This window comes from Arctopsyche grandis, chromosome 1 (genome assembly GCF_051622035.1).
Source record: "Arctopsyche grandis isolate Sample6627 chromosome 1, ASM5162203v2, whole genome shotgun sequence".
NCBI lineage: Eukaryota > Metazoa > Arthropoda > Insecta > Trichoptera > Hydropsychidae > Arctopsyche > Arctopsyche grandis.
Genome location: NC_135355.1, coordinates 16247586 through 16269600, shown reverse-complemented (window position 1 = coordinate 16269600; position 22015 = coordinate 16247586). Strand labels below are relative to the sequence as shown.

The 22015-nt window shown below is 34.5% G+C and overlaps 1 protein-coding gene across 1 annotated transcript in view; it reads left to right on the top strand.

Annotated features, from left to right (window-relative positions):
- LOC143911193 (zwei Ig domain protein zig-8-like) overlaps positions 1–22015 on the top strand; it is a 53026-nt gene that overhangs the window by 1122 nt on the left and 29889 nt on the right. The window lies entirely within an intron of this gene.

Here is a 22015-nt window from a genome sequence, read left to right as displayed (position 1 = left end):
CGTCAATGCGCCTTTCTAGCCAATTACAAACATTGTAGCATTTTTTATTACACAAATCGCTGAATTTCGAGATGCTGAATAACACGAAATTAACTATTAATTAATGAATTAATTAATAATCCATAGAGACATTTATGGACTAGTACATACATTTTTACATATTGTACATAAATCAAATTCAGATATTAGTGACATAGTGGGTAGGATGGTTTTTCCCAATTGATGAAGAAACCATTTCAACAATGAAATCAGATAAATTGGCAAACTCTGATAGGAAACGATTGACTTGGGGTCACTAATATCCAAGTCTGACCAACAGCACGAAATAATAGCACGGGATCAAACCCGGTAACCTCTCGGTGCTAAACATAAAAGCAACAACCAAGCCATACTGCTGGCTTGTTATGTTATTATGTTGTTATTTATGGAAAGCATTTTATAGGAAAATTAATGAATTTTGTATTTTACAATTAATTTTTATCAAGAAGTTTTTCAACAATTATTTTCAGAAATACAATAAAATTTAATCCAATGAATAAAATTATGCAATCCAAAATCGCATATTCGACCTTTTTGTGCGCCCTTGATATACAGACAAGGTAAGATATTAATTGTATCATATTACAAATGTTAAAAAAACGCTACTCGGTCAAAAAACACGACCCACAGCCCGAATTTTTAGAGAGATCACCATTAGTATTGAACAAAAGTCAACAGCATACATAGCTCGGTCGTTAAGCCTCTGCTTAGCGTTGAGAGGCGCCGGGTTCGATCCCATGAGCTGATACTACTTGAAAAGAGTATATCTGTAGTTCTGCTGGTCAGACCTGGATATTTGTGATTCCAGGTCGATCTTTTCCTATCAGAATTTGCCAATTTTCTCTGATTTCATTGTTGAAACAGCTAAAATTGGCTAAATATCCTTCCTACCTACTATGTTACCACTATTTGAGATTGATCAATGTACAATTCATAGATGTCTCGTTAATTTGCGAGCTTTTCAGTGTCTCGTAATTCAGTGACTTGTATAATAAAAAAAATAATGCTGCAATGTTTGTAATTGGCCAGGAAGGCGCATTGGGGCTACCTGTAAGGTCTTCCTGGTATATATGTAAAAAAATAAATAAAAGGCATCCTTTCAAGTTATCCAATACATGTGTTTTAACCCTGTTCGTGCAATAAACTTTGATGCAAATCGTTTTATGTCTATTTGATAGTGAATCCTCAGAGATATGGTGCGCAAAACTCTAAACATTTTCTTCCGGCTTAAGCAAAGTTTGGTGGTGCATGCGCCGCATGCAGTTTCAGCGAAACATTCGCTCGGTTAGCCACGTACGGTCAAAACTACGTACATATGTAGGTTTGTGTTTTTCAACTGGACGTCAGCATCCAAAACAATTAAATTTATACGGCCCATTAGGCGGTGGAGACGGGGGAAACATCGGTAATGAAGGAAAGGGGAAGGGTGCGCAAATATATCGTCCAAGTTTTGTGGTCTAACTATCCCCAGGTATTTTGCGGTTATGGAGGTGCACGCCAGAACCCATTGTTCCATGGGGAAGCGGCTAAAGTGGCGTACCTTTGTTTTCAACGCCGCCAGCTCGACCGCAATTACATCATGTATAATTGCTTCAGTTAACAAAAATAACAGATATCGGTATTAGAACCTACCCACATACACACAGGTGGGCCAAATGTCTGAGTGGGGTTTGAGGAGTTATCAATTAACAATTCATCGTGTGTAACTTCATGAATGAGCACCGAGTGAAAATAGTTTAATTTGATTTAAAAAATGGTCGCCATTTTGGGTGATATTATGACTGCAAAAATAATAATTGTATTGAAATATTTTACACCCTATAGTGAACGAACGTTCTAAAATTAACGTTATTTTTACAATGGGCGATTGTTGTAAAATGTGGCGTGAACTATGTGTTAATGCAATTGATCGTATTGAGAAAAGATTTTCATCCTTAGAGCAGTTAATACGAGGCTTGAATTCTCCTGTACTTATTAGTGTTGTGCCTTCTCCTTCTGTTTCTCTCGTTGCTGATGCAGCCGTGAAGATGGGCAAAAAGAAAAGAAATAGACGTAAATCTGGTCTGCGAATTAATCATGAAAAACCTGGACAACCCGCATTACCTGACCGACCTTCGGCTGAACAACCTCCACTTAGACGTAAATTTGAGGTGGGAACAGCAGCTTCTGGAGTTATTGTTTCCGTCAAAAGGAATGTCAATATACATATATGGAAGCTCTCATTGGACACTTCGTGTGACGAGGTTTTGACTCACGTTAGTGCCATCTGTGGATTAAAGGATGGCATTGTGGTTTCCCCTCTTAATGCACGAAGATCTTATACATCCTTTAAGGTATCTGTTCCTGCTTCTGTCGCTGGCCTGTTATTTTCTGCTGGTTCTTGGCCTGCTGGTGTTCATTTTGGTAGATTTAAAGATTGGGGAATGAGCATTAAGAATATAAAATCGAATACTAATACTACTTCTATGTCTGCCACTGACGTTGTTTCATCATTAGAGCTGCGCCCAAGTGTTTCATTTGCTGATGTTTGTTCGGGAGCTGCTAAATGTTTGAAGCCTGATATTAAAACTACGTCTGCAAGTATTGGTGAATCTTCTATGGAAACGGTCGCAGTGACGTCTATGTATGCCTCTTCTCCTACATTTGCCTCTTCTCCTACATCTGCCTGCTCAAATGGTCCTGATAGTCGTGATGCTGTTGTGACTGTGTTGGCTTCTTCTTCTGCTTCCTCTTCCGTTTCGTCTCCGTTGGCTCAATCAAAACTGCCATTTCTTGTCTCAAAGAAAGTCACGCGCCAAACTGGGAAACCGAAAATTGGTAATTTATTACCAAAATGTACGAGGTCTCAGGACAAAGCTGGCTGCGTTTAATTCAGCCGTTTCTACTATTTGTGATGATATGGTAGCACTAACGGAAACATGGTTGACTTCATCATTTTTTGATGTTGAACTTTTTGATTCTTCCTGGAGGGTGCATCGTCGCGATAGAGTTGATCGACGTGGTGGTGGTGTATTATTTGCTTGTCGTGATTGGTTTCGGCCAGTCCGGATGACAAATTTTGAAACTCTATCTGGTGAGGACTTATGGGTGAGAGTTGATTTTATATTTTTGAGAATGTTTATATGTGTGGTTTACATTCCGCCTGCTGCGAAAGAGGACGTATACGAGTTATTGTTTGTGAATATGATGAATGTGCGTGATTTTATGAATGAACGTGATATATTGTTAATAATGGGTGATTTTAATCTACCTAGTGCTAATATTCATGTCCGCAATAAATTTAATTTTGTGATTTCCTATTGCGACATAATACAGATTGGTTCACCCATTAATCCAAGTATGCTTGATATTATGTTAGTGAATGAATGTAATGTGTCAGCAACGATGATCCAATGCCCAAAAGGAACTGCGATCATCCCTGAGGACCTATATCATGATGCATTACATATTGAGCTTTTGTTTCTTTCTTCTGTGAGAGCTGCTTCAGCTTGTTCATCGGTTGGGGTTTCCTCACTGCGATGGAATTTTGCTCGTGTTGATTCTGAATTGGTTTATAATGAGGTTCGTTCAATTGACTGGCGCCAAATGTACCTCATGAATACTGGTGATGCTGTTGAATATTTGTATTATACACTTTATAATATTTTTGACAGTCATGTTCCTCGGTTCATCAGTTATCCTAATTCGGAACAACATCGGCGGGTATTTCCGCCGTGGTTTGGGTGCAAACTTATAGCTGATGTTCGTGCAAAATGGTTGTCTCATAGAAGATGGAAACGTAGCCAATCATTTTGTGACTATGAGAAATTCCGGACTCTTAGGAAGATCGTGAAACGTGGTGTGAGTGAGCGATATACTGTCTATCTTAATGAGATGGAGAGTGCTATTGCGGTTAATCCTAACCACTTTTTCAGATTTATTAAGAGTAAGCATATTTCACATGGTCTTGAGCATTCATTCTTATTTGGTAATAAAAGTTTTGACGGTCCTGAGATCGCCAATGCTTTTGCTTCATTTTTTAGCTCTGTCTTTGACCAGAGAAAACCATCCCTTAATGCTAGTTTGGCTTCACAAATTGGTACTGAGGGTGTCGGTATAGACATTCTGCGGGTATCGCTGGGAGATGTTAGGATGGCTATTATGAAGCTGAAGGGGTCTGTTGGGCCTGACGGTGTGCCCCCTGACGTTAAAGGTATGCTGTAATTCGCTTTTAGAGCCTCTTCAGTTTATTTTTAAGCTTATTCTTGCTTCTGGTAATTATCCTGAAAAATGGAAATTATCTAGAGTCATTCCTATTCATAAGAGTGGCTCTAAAAATGAGGTTGAAAATTATAGACCTATTGCTATTATCTCGGCTATTCCCAAAATTTTTGACATCATCCTTCACCGTTTGATTCTTGCGCAGTTTAAAAGATTATTGTGTGATGAGCAACATGGTTTTACACCCTGTCGTTCCACTACCACTAATCTCGCCTGCTTCACACATTTGATCATGTCTAAAGTTGACGTTGGTCAGCAAGTTGATGTAGCCTACTTTGACTTTCGTAAAGCCTTTGATCAAGTCAATAATGACGCTCTTTTGATCAGGTTAGCTGAAGTGGGTTTTTCAACGCGTCTTCTTAAACTCTTTGCTTCTTATCTTAGTGATAGGAAGCAATTTGTTAGATATGGTCTTTATGAATCTCCTTCATTTTTTACTCGATCTGGTGTTACTCAGGGGTCCACTTTAGGCCCATTACTATTTACAATTCTTATTAATAACCTCCCTAGAGTTTTATGTAATGCATCATGTCTCTTGTTTGCTGACGACGTTAAATTATTTTTTGCTGTCAAGGATGAGAGGCAAGCCTGTCTCCTTCAAGCTGATATTAACGCTGTCTTGGAGTTCAGTTCTAGTTTAGGCCTTGAACTTAATTTAAACAAATGTGCAATTATGAGCTATGGACGTGCACATTCACTCTATTGTCATGGATATTCCATTAGATCCGTCTTGTTGAAGCGTGTGGAATCTATTGTCGATTTGGGATCACTTTTGATCCTCAGCTCACCTTTCACAACCATATCAAAAAAGTCGCTGACGTTTCCTTTCGTCGACTTGGATTTGTTTTGAGATATGCAAGATTATTCTCCAATCCTTTGTCTTCTCGCTTGCTTTTCAATTCGCTTGTGAGAAGTAAGCTAGAGTATAATGCGATTGTGTGGAATCCGCATGAAGCAAATTACTCTCTGATGATTGAGAAAGTGCAAAAAGCATTTCTTCGTTTCCTATATAGGAAAGAATATGGGTATTACCCATATCTCTACCCCACTCCTTTCCTTTTGGGCATGCTTGGGTATAATTCCCTTGAACTTCGGAGAAACTTCTCATTAATTCGTTTCGTTCTCCTGCTCTTACGTGGTAATACGTCATGCCCGTTGTTGCTGGAGCAGTTGGGGCTTTATGTCCCTAATCACTATGTGCGTGGTAGACATCATCATTTGCTGGCTGTACCTCCTACCCGCACAGTCCTTTTTCGAATGGCTCCTATTCCAAGAGCTATCCGACTTCTTAATGAAATCGTTGCTGTCGAGACTGAATGTGATATTTTCCACTTTAGTGAGCGTAAATTGTCGGAAATTACTCTAACCCATTTATCTGGTAGTCTCCGCTCATCATTGTTTTCATGATTGATTGTGATTTATGAGTGAAATTTTGATTAACTCTCTTCCATTTGGGCCTTACAGGGATGTTTTGTATTTGTAGTTGTTTCTTACATATTTATTGAAACTGGCTGTAGGTGCAAGGCATTCCTTATGCTATATTTTATTTGATATTTTTACTTTATCTGTTATTATTAAATGCTATTTTTTATGTATGTATGGATGTATTTATGTTTATGTTTATGTTTAATTGTTATTTTGTTTTTTTTTTCTTTTTTGTGTTATATTTTTTGACCATTGTGGCGCTTTAGGAATTCCTGTTATGCCACAATGGTCTGTTTAAAATAAAAATAAAAAATAAAAATAAAATAAAATATATTTAAACGTTTAATTAAGAATTTAAAATTAGCAAAATGACGGCTTTGAATTCTTGCTAATCAGTGAAAAACTAATCACAATCGCCCCAAACAAACTGCAAAAGGTGACTTTTGAGTGTTTTTTTCCATAAAAATAGTTAAAATTCAAAACTACTATCCGTTATTTTTTTTGGTGTAAATCAATTGATTGGTTTTTTGACACAGGACATTGTTTAAAATCGATGATTTTTTTAAAGTTTATTTGTACGACGTTAGCTTTGCACTAGGTTCATAATACCACTAAGCCAGCAGTTTGGCTTAGTGGTAGCGTATATATTTAGCACCACTGAGGCCAAAAGGTTCGAGTCCTCGCCACTGCTGGTTAGATTTGGGGGTTTTGTGACTCCAAATCAATCGTTTCTCTATCAGAGTTTGCCAATTTTATCTGATCATTGCTGAAATGGTTCCTGAAAATTGGTATTAGATCTAATCCTGTTGTCACAAAATCTGCCTGCGTATAATTTGTAATAATTATACACAGTAATCTGAAATCTATAGATATCTCTATAGACATCTCTATAAATTTCGTATTTATTATATGTATAAAAATTGTATACAAAAAAGAAAATCTAAAAATAATCCATAGATATCTCTATGATTATTATTTCTGATTAATTGGAGCAAATCTGTAATGGCGAGTGTATATTGATTTGTAACAATAAAATAAAATAAAATAATGAGAAATCCAAAACTTGCATCTTTAGATTCGTTCATATATATATATATATATATATATATATATATATATATATATATATATATATATATATATATATATATATATATATATATATATATATATATATATATATATATATATATATATATATATATATATATATATATATATATATATATATATATATATATATATATATATATATATATATATATATACATTCATACAAATGTATACGTATATGTACAACTAAGTCCAGAATGGACCTTATGAATAGAGATCAGCGCGACCCAGTGCTATTTGGACAAAAAATGGGTTCATCATTGTCTATTACAATGAAATACAAAGCTAGAGAGCTAAATAAAAGGTTGGCCATTGTTATAGACAATGATGAACCCATTTTTTGTCCAAATAGCTCTGGGTCGCGCCAAACCTTGCTTATGAGAAGAGTACGGACCCAAAGCGCGCCGCTCATTGTTCAATTGTTGTAAATGCTTTGTAAAAAAGGTTCGGAAAACCTTTAACAATGCATTTACAACATTTTAACTGGTTATCCGGGCTTAACTTATGAGTACAGACCGGCGGACAAGATGCTCGATGGCTAAAAAAACTCACTATTGTGCACTCTTGTCAATTTCTATTGTCAACCATTTTTTTGCTCTCCTGCTTTCTCGGACAGTGGAAAATTCCATTGTTATTTTATGACGGCAATTCGACTGCTAAAATTTGCTTATGGGACATATAAAATGTAGATATTAATAAAATCATCATCGTAAAAAAAATATTTACATAAAAGTATATGTATATGTATATAATATGGTTGAATAAACGGTTTTTGTAACTTATTATTTATTTATTTATTTATTTTAAACAGACCATTGTGGCATAACAGGAATTCCTAAAGCGCCACAATGGTCAAAAAATATAACACAAAAAAGAAAAAAAACAAAATAACAATTAAACATAAACATAAATACATCCATACATACATAAAAAATAGCATTTATAATAACAGATAAAGTAAAAATATCAAATAAAATATAGCATAAGGAATGCCTTGCACCTACAGCCAGTTTCAATAAATATGTAAGAAACAACTACAAATACAAAACATCCCTGTAAGGCCCAAATGGAAGAGAGTTAATCAAAATTTCACTCATAAATCACAATCAATCATGAAAACAATGATGAGCGCAGACTACCAGATAAATGGGTTAGAGTAATTTCCGACAATTTACGCTCACTAAGGTGGAAAATATCACATTCAGTCTCGGCAGCAACGATTTCATTAAGAAGTCGGATAGCTCTTGGAATAGGAGCCCTTCGAAAAAGGACTGTGCGGGCAGGAGGTACAGCCAGCAAATGATGATGTCTACCACGCACATAGTGAATAGGGACCTAAAGCCCCAACTGCTCCAGCAACAACGGGCATGACGTATTACCACGTAAGAGCAGGAGAACGAAACGAATTAATGAGAAGTTTCTCCGAAGTTCAAGGGAATTATACCCAAGCATGCCCAAAAGGAAAGGAGTGGGGTAGAGATATGGGTAATACCCATATTCTTTCCTATATAGGAAACGAAGAAATGCTTTTTGCACTTTCTCAATCATCAGAGAGTAATTTGCTTCATGCGGATTCCACACAATCGCATTATACTCTAGCTTACTTCTCACAAGCGAATTGAAAAGCAAGCGAGAAGACAAAGGATTGGAGAATAATCTTGCATATCTCAAAACAAATCCAAGTCGACGAAAGGAAACATCAGCGAAAACTTATATATGTATGTATATATGTTTGCATATAAAGCCGAAGTGAAAAACGGGAATTTTTGATATTCAACGATGGATTTAGTGGAAAACGTTTTCCGTATAAAGGGAACGGTAAATTATATAAAAAATTATTGACTTTCAAAAAATCTATTTTTCGAGAATAGTTTTGAATTTTTTAGACACTTAATATTCACTTATTTTAGTTTATTTGGGTCGATTATAATACGTTTTGGCTTATGATCGAGAATTCAAAGTTGTCATTTCTGTCAAAAGTCCCCCTTTCCGAGAACGATGCGGATGAAATTGGTGTTTGAATAGGGGAATAGTTATTATCAGAAAATCGTTATTTTTTTCATGTTCCATTAATGATTTTGAAAACAAAAGTCGTTGAAAGCTTTCTCGAGTATTTACCTTAAATCTGAGCAAAAAAATACCCTAAAAGTTTACGAATTTTATGAAATATAAAGAGGCCAAATTTACCCATTATGTCAACAAATGTCATATTTTACGTCAAAACAGGTCATCTTGGCTTCTTTACATTTCATAAAATTCTATTTTTTTGTGTTCAGATTTAATCTCAATTACTTTGATTTTTATCATATTAACTATAATTTTAAAAATTAACAATAAATTAAATCTGTCCTTACGCTAATCGAATAACAGTCACTGTACATATATGTACATATCATATATATAAAGACGGTAATCTGTGTGTGTGTGTGTGTGTGTGTGTGTGTGTGTGTGTGTGTGTGTGTGTGTGTGTGTGTGTGTGTGTGTGTGTGTGTGTCCTAACTCTCGCCGAACATAATGAACGAATCGATAAAAATCGATTAATTCATTTTTCGACGAGACGACTTTGTCGCGACTCGAACCGATCACCCCAAATAGCCTGAATACGGGTCTAATTGAGCTAATGGTCTCGGACATCACGCCAAATCCAATTTTTCATTTCGCCTTTTTTTTTAAACATTAATTGAAATATTCCTTCTCGCCATATAAAAATACGTAATTTTAATAATTTCATTTAGCGAGGTTTTGAACCATTTTTTTTCTTTTCATATAAAACAATTAAATATATATTTTTAATGGAAATTATTGAAATTGAAATTAATTTATATTTTAGCGATATTTGAAAAATAAAACCAATTCCAAGACGCCGACTCGACTACCCCCCTCGCGCCCAGATCAATATACGCTGACCACTACACTATGATACGGATATAAAGACTGCTCTAAATAACGTTAATATTCAATAACTAGTGTTGGACCCGTTGATTTCAACGGGTGGTTTCGAAAAGGAATTGAAACTCGAATAAAAATAAAGTTAAAGATATTGAATCGACTGGTTTCGGAAAGAAATTGATGCACGAATTACGAATGACAAATTACGAAGTGATTACGAATTACGAATTACGAATTACGTTTTGTGCATCGCCGACGCCTCCGGCACCCCGGGGCCTTCGGCCCCAGCGCCGCCGACGCCTCCGGCGCCCGCAGCGCACCCAGCGCCCCCGATGCCTTCGGCACCCCGGGGGCTTCGCCCCCAGCGCCCCCGATGCCTCCGGCACCCCGGGGCCTGAAAAAACTGGGAAACTGAAAAACTGAAAAAATTAAAAAAATGAAAAAACTGAAAAAATGAAAAAAATGAAAAAAATGAAAAAAATGAAAAAATGAAAAAATGAAAATATATATATTTGTTCCCCATACTGGTTGATGGTTGATCGTCCGTCACATATATATGTACAAATATACAAATATACAAATATATATATTTAGCGACAGTCCGTTTTTATATTTAGTATATATATATATATATATATATATATATATATATATATATATATATATATATATATATATATATATATATATATATATATATATATATATATATATATATATATATATATATATATATATATATATATATATATATATATATATATATATATATATATATATATATATATATATATATATATATCGTACGGAACGTATGGACAACCAATCAAAACGGTCATATCTTCGGTAGTTGTCGGGAGAAGTCGGAAGTAGTCGGGAGAGGTCGGGAGTGGTCGTGTGTCATGGATCGAGTGAATCGATTTCGATTTGCAGTATCGCTCGGGGCGATAGCTAATAATAATAGAAAAAAATAGGAAGTCTTTAAATAAATAATTGAAAACTCTCTATGGGAGTCTGCGTATTTTTAAGAATTGAAAATTATTACAAATAAAGAATTGAAAACTATCTATGAGAGTCTACGAAAATAACGGTTCCGGTTTTTTTTTTAGTTTTATACGAGTATATAATAATTTTATACCCATGCGATGATGTTTCATCGGGCTATTCACTAGTATTATATAATACACCTTTTCAATTTTCATCTAATTGGGTTGTTTTATTACGTGTCTTATTGACGTGGATGAAATTAATGAAAACAACAAAATTGAGTTATCAAATGTGGGGAATTTCGCGATACGTATCACCGGTCAAATAAGTCGATAAGTGTTGGCGGAATTTCACGTATATACGAGAATTTTTCTCCGATAAAAATTGACCTACATGCAAATAATACACGCGAGATTTCGTATTAATCAGCATTTTTGTTTCAGCAGGGAATTGAACAATAGTATATTTCTAAACTCACGTATGTATGTACATATGTACATACATATATACATATGTTTTATGTGGTTGGAGAAAAAACTTCCGGATTTTTGATTTAGGGGGAGAATTTTGAAAGTTTATTCAACGTGATAATTTAACGAAGATATTATTGATGTGTTTTATTATAATTATTGATGTGATAAATTTTAAGCACAATTTTTATTTGGTATTATTAATGTGTTTTAAATTTTTTTTTGCTTCCCTGAAAGGAATATTACGGTTCTGTTAATTAATATATGTATATTTATTGAAAAAAATATATATTTAAAGAAAAATCTTATAAAAGTATCACTCAAATTGTAATTTGATTATCCTAAAATAATATTGATTACTAAAAAATAAAATTTAGTTATTTAAATGCCAGATTTTTGTTTGAATTATTTTTGTATTCCACTTCATATATTGATTTTATAGTATGCGTATGTGAAATTAATTGATATTCTTCGTTTGTGTTTTCTTTCGAAAACATGTTTTTTTTATTTATGCAGCGCGTTCATTTAAATTTAACCAAAAAAATTGTATAAAAGAGCTTTCAATGATCGAGGAGAAAATAAAAACTGGTTTCGAATAGATCTTTTTTTTCCAGCCTCGTTGTGGACCACAATACGATCCTATTTTAGGGGAAGGGCTCATTTGTGTCCATCCTACGGGAAAAGCTCTGATCCTGTTTTATTCGCAAGATGACGCATTGTTCGAAGGGAGAATTTTGTTTTATATCCCCGGTCAAAAGCAGACGAACAGATTTCCCTTTCTACGTTGTTTATAGCTCAAACACATTTGCACAAAAGCTTTTATTTTTTTCACTCAAACTCTCTTTCCACCCATCCTCTTGTCTCCCACCTCTCGTTCAGGTTGTATTTCGTTCTTTTGTTGGTGAAATAAATCATCAAAACGGGAGGATTTTGGAATCGGTCTCGCAAATTTGATTAAACCGCCGGCGAGTTTATAAATTTCAATTTCGATTTCAGCAAAAGTTCTCTCTATATTCGTGGTACGGGTATAATAATACAAACGGAAATAAATCTACCGATAAATTGAATATACGAATTAATAAAAAAATAAAATCCCCTTTTAAAATATAATAGCGTATTGACTAATATATTCGATAGATTAGTCTTGAAGTTATTATTTAAAAAATCAAATTAAGTATTTTTAATGTCGCGTGGAAAAACCTGTAAGAAAATAGCATTTTCATGTATTACGAACGATTGGTTGCACGCTATTTTATATTTATGTATATTTAGTATGATACTTATGAAATTGTTTGTTGTGTGTATACATGTACCTACACATATATACATACGTATTGCTTGACATTAAATATCAAATATATGTATATGTACATTGAATTTTTTTTAAATTATTCATCACACAGCTATTTTATGTACATAGCTTTATTGCAAAGATATTAAAACAAAATAAATTGTTCAAACGAACTAAAGATAGAGTATGAACACATTAAAACTCATTTATCCGTATGTATGTACCATTTATAATAACTATGCAACCAATATAAGTTTTGGTAATTTGGTCTTAAATTTAGAATTACTTTAATAATAACTAGTTGAATTGCTATACTGAAGTGTATCTATTTATTTTCATTCTTTCCAATTTTGCGAAAACTCATTTTTTGTATTCTAAACACTTGTGGTTTAATAGCAATTCAGTTTAATATTTGATCATCCATTTAAAATGTAATTGCTGTTAAATTTACAATATTGTGTTATTACGAATTGTATTGAATTTTATTCAATTCTAATGATTTTGTCTTATCAAGCGGAGCCTATCTAACGACATGTCTATTGACGATTAAAAACAGTTTCAATCAATCGTATGTATTATACACATGATGAGTAAAAAAGTTTCAAATTGCCAAAAAGTTATGGGGATAATAAAATAATATAGGGCGTGTTCGTTAAGGACAATCAAAAAAATATTGCAAAATTAATTAAATTCTCATACAAAAGGTTTTTTCCGTTCATCCGCTCGCTAGGGAGCATTTACCCAGGATGGGTCGAAAAAAGGGTGAAAATTACACAGTTTCCCCCGTTATTGCTGGCAATAAAGTTGATGTTTTGTTTGGTGTCGCCGAATTCTGGTGTCTTTCAAACCCCTCTCCATAACTCCTCTTTTCGTCCTGCGTACTATCTAGCTGGTGTTTATTTACTACTAACCAACGTGGAAATAAGACATCAATCACCGGTTTTTATCTGGTGGCAAACCGGACAGCGCCGGATAATCTGCTCGCAGACGCCTCGCAAAATACAAAAACGAATTTTACCTCACTCTTTCTCTTCCTTTTCTTCCGCCAACACCCCCCCTCTCCATCCATTTACTTTCTCAAAAAACCCCTTAGACGAGAGATAATGTTTTTTCGTGGTGGCATAATTGCGCAAAGAATCTTGGACGCGATCGTGATTTTTCATTGTGACCACGATGAAAAATTGCGCATGAAAAAAAAGAAAATTCACCGCAAAATATGTGTGATATTTTTGTTGTCTTATTACCAGACATCTATAAAATTAATTGAGGTAAGGAAAATTAATGGAAGGTACTTCTTGGAATTAATTTCAAATTTATGCGGTATGACATGAAAAAATTCTATTATTTTTAAATACATATACGAACATATTTATTTTTTGAGGATTCTTTTTCAGATGCGAGGAAAGATATATGTATATATACATATACATATGTATGTATATAGTACGGGGTTGGATCGGATCGTGATTTCGTTGCCGCCAGGCATTGTTTTTCGTAACATCGAGATCACTATTTTTAGAAGAAAAGTCATGAAAGCGATTATTTAGGATGCGATGTAGATAAATGTATGTGAATAATACATTCTACCCATATTAATAAATAATATTTCAAAAGATAGTAATTACAAAACCAAACAGGCAAATTTTAAACATTGGGAGATTTTCTCGATATTAATATCGGACTTCATGTCGTGTAAAAGGAGCTGCAATATTTCAAAATTCAGTTTATATCCTCAATTCTTAATATTTCAGAACCTTTTCTCAAATTATTTATATATTGGTACAGTATTATGGGGAGCAAAAGGTGTAAATATATATGTGAAAACATATTTTTAAAATCCAAAATATATAAATTTTCACTCTTTCTTTATAATACCATTAATTTTGTTATTGGATTGGATGTTTTACCTTTCATAAATTGTAACGATTTAATTGGAGCGTTTTTTGTATATATATTTATTTATTATTCATACGTGGGAAAAACGGCATAGCCGATGGACCCAATTTAACATTTTACCGATATGTCGTTTTCGGGTGGCATTTAGGCGAAATTTATGATATCAAACATGTAAATATATAAACTTTTAGATAATAAATTTTGAAGTCGTATTCAAATAGTGGTGACATTACTAGGTAGGATGTTTTTTTTACTAATTTGATGAAGAAGAAAAGAAAGAAGAAAGTTTCAACAATGAAATCAGATAAATTGGCGATTCGATTTCATCCTACGAGATCGAACTCGGCTACCTCTCGAACCTAGATTGAATTTGAACTGACCAGGAACAAACCTGGCAACCTTTGCTGCTATTGCTATTTTGCTTGTTAATAGTGGCTTTGGAAATAAATTGAATGTATAGGTATAGATTGGTCATACTTCGCGTTCGCAACTCGGATTGGACATCCACACACTCGGTAACTGGTTCATTTGACGATTATATTATTCTCGGTTCTAGATGAGACGCAAACAACAAAGTGTACACCATATACCGTACTTATTGCAATAAATATGTACATACATTAATTAAAATACACATTAAAAAAAAAAAAAACAAGATACGCTTTTAAATTTTGACCGAAAAATGGTGTCGGGAGCTTTTTGCACACCGGCTTTTGGCGGCTTTGTCGCTTATAAATGTAATATTATTACGTGGTTCATTCTCGCCACATTTATTCGTCGTCGTCCTGAAAACGTCCGCGTTTCGTCACACTTCCTCGTATATTCAGAGCGCGTGAAAAACGTTACACACGCTCCGGCATTCAGACGGCGTGCCAGCCCTAAAGTGCCGTCTGAAAAAATAAAATAAAACATACGTACATGCGTGCAAAATAAAAAAAAAACATCCAGAATTTTTCCCTCAGGGTGGGAGGCCGGACTCGTCATTTTTCTAACCCTTTCGCGGCCGGGGGCGACTGCTAATTCGACTCAGGGACGTGTGGCTCGCGTCCGTCTCGTTGCATACAAATTCGTCAAAATCAGCTCGGTTGTTAGTGCTTTATACACGAACGTGCACGCATACGTGATACGAATGCCGAGTGCATTTTCGCGCTTTTTATCGTCTCGTCTTCCTCTTATGGATCAGTCGTCGCAGCGGAAGGAAGTCATTTTTCATCGCGGTCGTGCAACATTGTCCGCGTGTGTGACGTATCGTTTTCGTGTCACGCTCCGGAGCGCTTGTGTTATGTATAGTTTTGACGGGGATTGCGGATTCGAGCGACATTTATCACCCGCTTAACCCTTTCGGTGCTCGACGGATGATGCATAAAAAAGTATGTATAAAAAAGTGCGATGGTGTAGCGCGTGATTTTAACTATGCATTCAATTTTATTTGTCTATTTGAAATGACTAGTGGTCTGGTGAACGCATTCGTCCACTCGAAACAGAAACAGGGGAGGAAATAAAAAAAAAACAGGGGAATGAAGGGGGAAGAGGGCAGGGTGGGAAGGAAAAGGGGGGGAGAGGGATGATGGGGTGATTTCCCTCATGCGTCGGTACGGACATGCATACAGATGTATGGTTAGTCTTTAATATACATACATACATACATACATATATAAAATGTACATGTGAAAACAAAACACATCTACAGTCTAAAACCTTTAAAAAGCTCTAACAACTTCCGATTTGAGGGGCAAAAATTAAAAACGATCGAATTCCATATCGGGTAAATACAGTTGCTTGGAGTCGCCCGAGCCCTATTTTTTAATGATAGAATTTCCAAAACTCATCCAGGTTATAAGTTAGGATATCATAAACCGATAAAAATTGGCTTTCCATTAGGAATTGCAATTTACCGACAACTTTCACAAACCGGTAAACGGTAAATTATTGTTCCTACTTCCAGTATACTGGTAATTGGTATCCGGACATGTACCCCCTGGACATATACCCCCCGGACAAATACCCCTGGTCAAAAACCCCCTGGTCATTAACCTGGTCCCCCCGTGAAAATAAAATATTTAAAAATAGTAATAAATAATTAATAATTTAAAATTAATAAATAAGAATACATTAAGTCTGGCATATTTAATTTCAATTTATATACAATATTTAATTTCAATTTATATACAATATTTAATTCGCAGATATCGTAATAGTATCATAATAGATTGCCTACGTGGAATAGCACACAATCTTTCTTTCTGACGTTACATTACAATTGATTTTGGAGTTTTGTATATTTTAAAATATTATTACTGATTTTTTATTATTAATTATTGATTATTTATAAAGAATCCGATATATGTATTTATTATTATCTGTACTTTGGAGTTTATATTTTTTTCTGACTGATTTTTTATTATTGATTATTTATAAATAATCCGATATACATATGTATGTATTATGACTGAAATAAATTAGTAGTGATACTGACTTTTTATTAAAGATACTGTCAAATTTTATAAAATATTTTTATCCTTGGCGAGGGGTTATATTCACGGGGGGGGGGGGGGGTATTTGCACGGGGGGTTAGTGACCAGGAGGTTTTTGACCGGGGGTATATGTCCATTTCATTTCATAAATTTTCATTTTTTGCCGTATTTCCGAGAACATACATATGTAAATAATAAATTTCACTTCTGGCAAATATAATATAAATAATGCCGTTTTCAATACTTTCAAGGTATACTTTTTACGACTGTTTGTTGGTCAACTTATTATATGTGGATAAGACAAAATTTTCGAAACAAAATAAAGACGTATGGAAAAATACCATGGATTGCTGGAACGGCATTATCGGCACGGCAAGGTCGCTCGGGAATATTGAAAGAAAAAAATGACTACCTACAAGTGTACAAGATATTTTTCAAATTTCATTCGAAATAGTATAAATGAATATTTTACGAATATCACAAATTTTTGATGGATTATTCGAATATTCGCACAAACGAAAATCGGGCCAATATTCGAATATTCGGTTGAGAGTCCAAATTCTAACCCTCCGATCAAACTAACATTGAATTCGTCAAATGTTAATGTATTCAATTTTTAAGCAAACGCAGCTCATATTTTTAGCATATAATTGAAAATTTGTATTTTGGGTTTGAAGTGGTCTCTTTAAACTTCGATGGCATTTTTGCGAATCGGAAAATTTGACCCACTTTTCACGGATCGCAGTAATGTCATTATACTACCTTACGAGTATGTATATCTATGTATGTGTGTACATAGTAGGTATCTATCATCGGCAAGCTTTTTTGTCTACTATTATATCGAATAAAAAATAAAGCGAAACCACATCCAGATAGTATGCGGAAACTATTATACTTTCCGATAGGGCATATTTTAAATTTAATAAGCAAGGGGTTCGTGGTATTTTTATGCGTCCCGTTTTAATATTTCGACGATTACGCAAACGCAAAGCTATAAATATGAGCGGAAAAGCCATTCTTTTTTATCGGTGCCTCCTCCCCCATATTTTGATTTCCCCGTCGTGCAATTAATATTATGGCACGGTTCCGTCACTGTGATATATGTCGGTATGCCAGGATGAGTACTTTTCGAAGGTACATATGTACATACCCACATTAAATTTGAATGTACCGCTTGATTGGACATTTCTGTAAAGTGTTGCCCGAATAAAACCAGATTTTCTTTTCGATATTATCAAACACGGGAACGAGAATTTGTGTGGGTACCTCCGAACCAAATCGAACCGTAAAAACAGGATGACGTGACCGGAGTAAAATATTTTCTACACGTGATCAAACGTACACTTACTTCACATATTATAGTTTTATTTCGAGAAATGGACGATGATAAGTCATGGCATTTAATTTTATTCAAAAGACATTTTGATTTTTAGAAATTTTAATAGAAGTGGTGCAAAAGTAAAAAGGAAAAGTAGTTCAGGGTGAATGCTATTATCTACATATGTATGTAAATAATAAGTATAGTGAATAAAAAAATACGTGGAAGGTCCTTTTTTTGTGCTTGTATTGAAAATTCTTCACTTAAAATTGATAATATCTAAATATGCTATAAATTATATGTCACAAGAACGTTAAATCGAAGAATCGAAAAATAATTGAAAGATTCATAAGACAAACTTGAGATTTTTGCTAGTGTTTGTTATTTGTTTAATTTTATTTTAAACATGCATATAAATAATATTGTAACTTATTATTGTCATAGTTCCGTTTTTTGCAGACCACTAGTTTTGAATCTTAGATTAAAATACATACATATTATATGTATGTAAGTATACAATTAATAATATTTAGTTGGATATATTCGATCAAAGGTAAAATGGTTTCATTTTTTTTTATAAATTGCTAGCTGAACCCGGCATGCGTTGCAATGCCACAATAACGCATGCAATTCCCGTTCCCGTTTGTCGGAAAAATGCAGGCAGCGAACACATTTGAAATTATTCAATTATTTGTTTATTTAATTAACAACGCACGTCGCGACGCGAAAACATTTGAAATTATTGCGTTGCAATGCCACTCATTCCCGTTTTTCCCGTTTCCGTTCCCGTTTCTGGCCGATTTTTTTTCACAGTAAGCGTCCCGGACATGCATACAATAAATTCTGAAAGTTCCATTGTTCCATCGTACAGTAACGCATGCAATTCCCGTTTCTCGATGCGTTTCGATAAGTAAATGTTTCAGTTTCAAATTACATAATACTTAATAATCAAATTAAATTATAGTAAAGTATAGGAACGCATACGTGACAGACAGACAAACATTGATTTTTATATATATGTAGGATTGTTATGAGTGGTACGTCATATAAGGTTGGTATGAGTGGCACGTATTGTAAGCGTTGGCATGCGTGCGCGCAAGTTAATTACGCAAACGTAACGTAACGTAACGCAACGTAAACATTTCCTTAACTATACACTTGCGCTTCATACTTTCGCGTCGATGAAATCGTAATTACGAATATTATTATTTATAGGTTTTTCCCTTTTTTTTCACAGTAATCTTTCCGGACATGCATACAACAAATCCTGAAAGTTCCATCGTAATCGGTTTTTTGGTTTAGGAGCCTATTCAAGACAGACAGACAGACAGACAAACATTGATTTTCATGTATATAGATTTTTTTTTTATAAATTAAAATCTTTCTTGATAATTTAATTAAATGCATTTTAAAGGAATCAAAATCCACAACCAATTGGAAAACCATCTGACTATTGATTCCAATACTTGATTTTGAGTTTTGCTTTTTTTTAATCGCTTATATCATATATATTATAAATCATTGTCATATTTAGTGGGTTAAATTTACATAGTAAAGATTGATAAACCTCCGCTCCAGTAAGTAAAAAACTTGATTTTTTGTTGCTCAGTGTTAATAGATCACTCAAAAAGCAATTCTATGTAGGTTACCCTACAAGCCCACACAGTTGGAATGACCGCTGACTGCTCTGAAAATCTTTAAATAAATATAATTGATTAAAAATTAATTCACCTTAATCTGTCAGTGTGTGTGTGTGTGTCAGTAACGCTCTTCGTAGTAAAATATGTAGTCGTTTAGATTCGACATACGTCACAGTTAAACACTGCCAACATAATATATAGTGTAGGACCCGTTGATTTCAACGGGTGGTTTCGAAAAGAAATTGAAACTCGAATAAAAATAAAGTTAAAGATATGGAATTGACTGGTTTCGGAAAGACAAAGGCAGAAAAAAATGAAAATTATGAAAAAAATGAAAAATATGAAAATAATGAAAAATATGAAAAAAATGAAAAATATGAAAAAAATGAAAAAACTGAAAAAAATGGAAACAATGAAAAAGATGAAAAACTTGAAAAAAATGAAAAAAAAAATGAAAAAAACTAAAAACTAAAAATAATGAAAAATATGAAAATAATGAAAAATATGAAAAAAATGAAAAAAAAAAAATTTTCGATTGTCGACGAAAGCCGAAGTCGATTGTCGATTGTCGACGAAAGCCGAAGTCGATTGTCGATTGTCGACGAAAGCCGAAGATACGCGAATGATTGGTTCCCCATACTTGTAAAGGGTAATCGAATATTATGTACGTAATTTAGAGCATCTTTTCTATCGAGACGGCAGTGTAGTGGTTAGCGTGAATGTTCTGAACGCGGGGACCCCAGCTCGATCCCGCGTTTTGGAATTAATTTTATTCTTCAAATATCGCTAAAATATAAATTAATTTCAATAATTTCAATTAAAAATATATATTTAATTGTTTTATATGAAAAGAAAAAAAAATGGTTCAAAACCTCGCTAAATGAAATTATTAAAATTACGTATTTTTATATGGCGAGAAGGAATATTTCAATTAATGTTTAAAAAAAAAAGGCGAAATGAAAAATTGGATTTGGCACGATGTCCGAGACCATTACCTCATTAGACCCATATTCAGGCTATTTGGGGTGATCGGTTCGAGTCGCGACAAAGTCGTCTCGTCGAAAAATGAATTAATCGATTTTTATCGATTCGTTCATTATGTTCGGCGAGAGTTAGGACACACACACACACCCACACACACACACACACACCCACACACACACCCACACACACACCCACACACACACAGATTACCGTCGTTATATATATGATAACGAATCAAGAAAAAACCGATCACAATGTATATATCGATGGCTTGGTGCACAAATATTGTATGTCCATTTTTGAATTTGTATTGAATTTTAAGTTTGTAGACGCTGGAATAATTCTGAATTATTCCGATAAATATAAATTAGCAAATTCAGATAAATTGGCAAATTCTGATAGGAAACGATCGACTTGGAGTCACAAATAACCAAGTCTGACCAGCAGCATTAAAGATTAGCACGGGATCAAACCCGGCGACCTCTCGGTGCTTAGCATGAACTCAACCACCGAGCCATACTTCTAGCTAATTGCATTTCGAGATGAGGATGCGGGAAAAGGCGATTGGAGGCGCCGGGGACGCGTAGGCGGAGGCTTTTCCTTCGTTTGCTATTTCCTCTCCCCCCCTGGGTTTGATGAGCGATGGGTCCCGGAAGGCGTGTGCGGGACCGGAGTCTCCGTTGCCACGACACGGGGGCCCCGGATGACATTTGAATTGCTAATCCCGCGGGAACTTGCCATGCCATCCGCATTACCAAACCCCAAGTACTTACACAGTGGCGCGCTCTACCGGTGATGAATACTCACTACACGCTAATTAGTGTCCCCCCCCCCCCCACATCAGACTTTCTCAACATTTTCGATATAGAAGGACATACATATACTATATGTGTTACGTTTTATTGTATATAATATTATTATAATTAGCTTATTTAAGAGTTCAAAAAAAGTTTTTTTCGATACCTTTATATGAAGCAATATAAATATTACCCTTCTTTATTTCCTGTCTTTTTACGAGGTGTACAAATAATTTTTTGTAGTATTAAAGGGAATTGATAACCCTTCGATTTTGCCTGAGCTTAAATTTCGGGCGCCTGAATGCGGTAGAGCTTTGCGTCATTGCCGACTTTTTATTCAACCTATTGTTGCGAAAACATCTGCTTTCGGCAACTCGTTTCTTGTTAAGGCTGTCCAGTTTCAGTTTGTGATAGATGAGTATTTGGACCTGT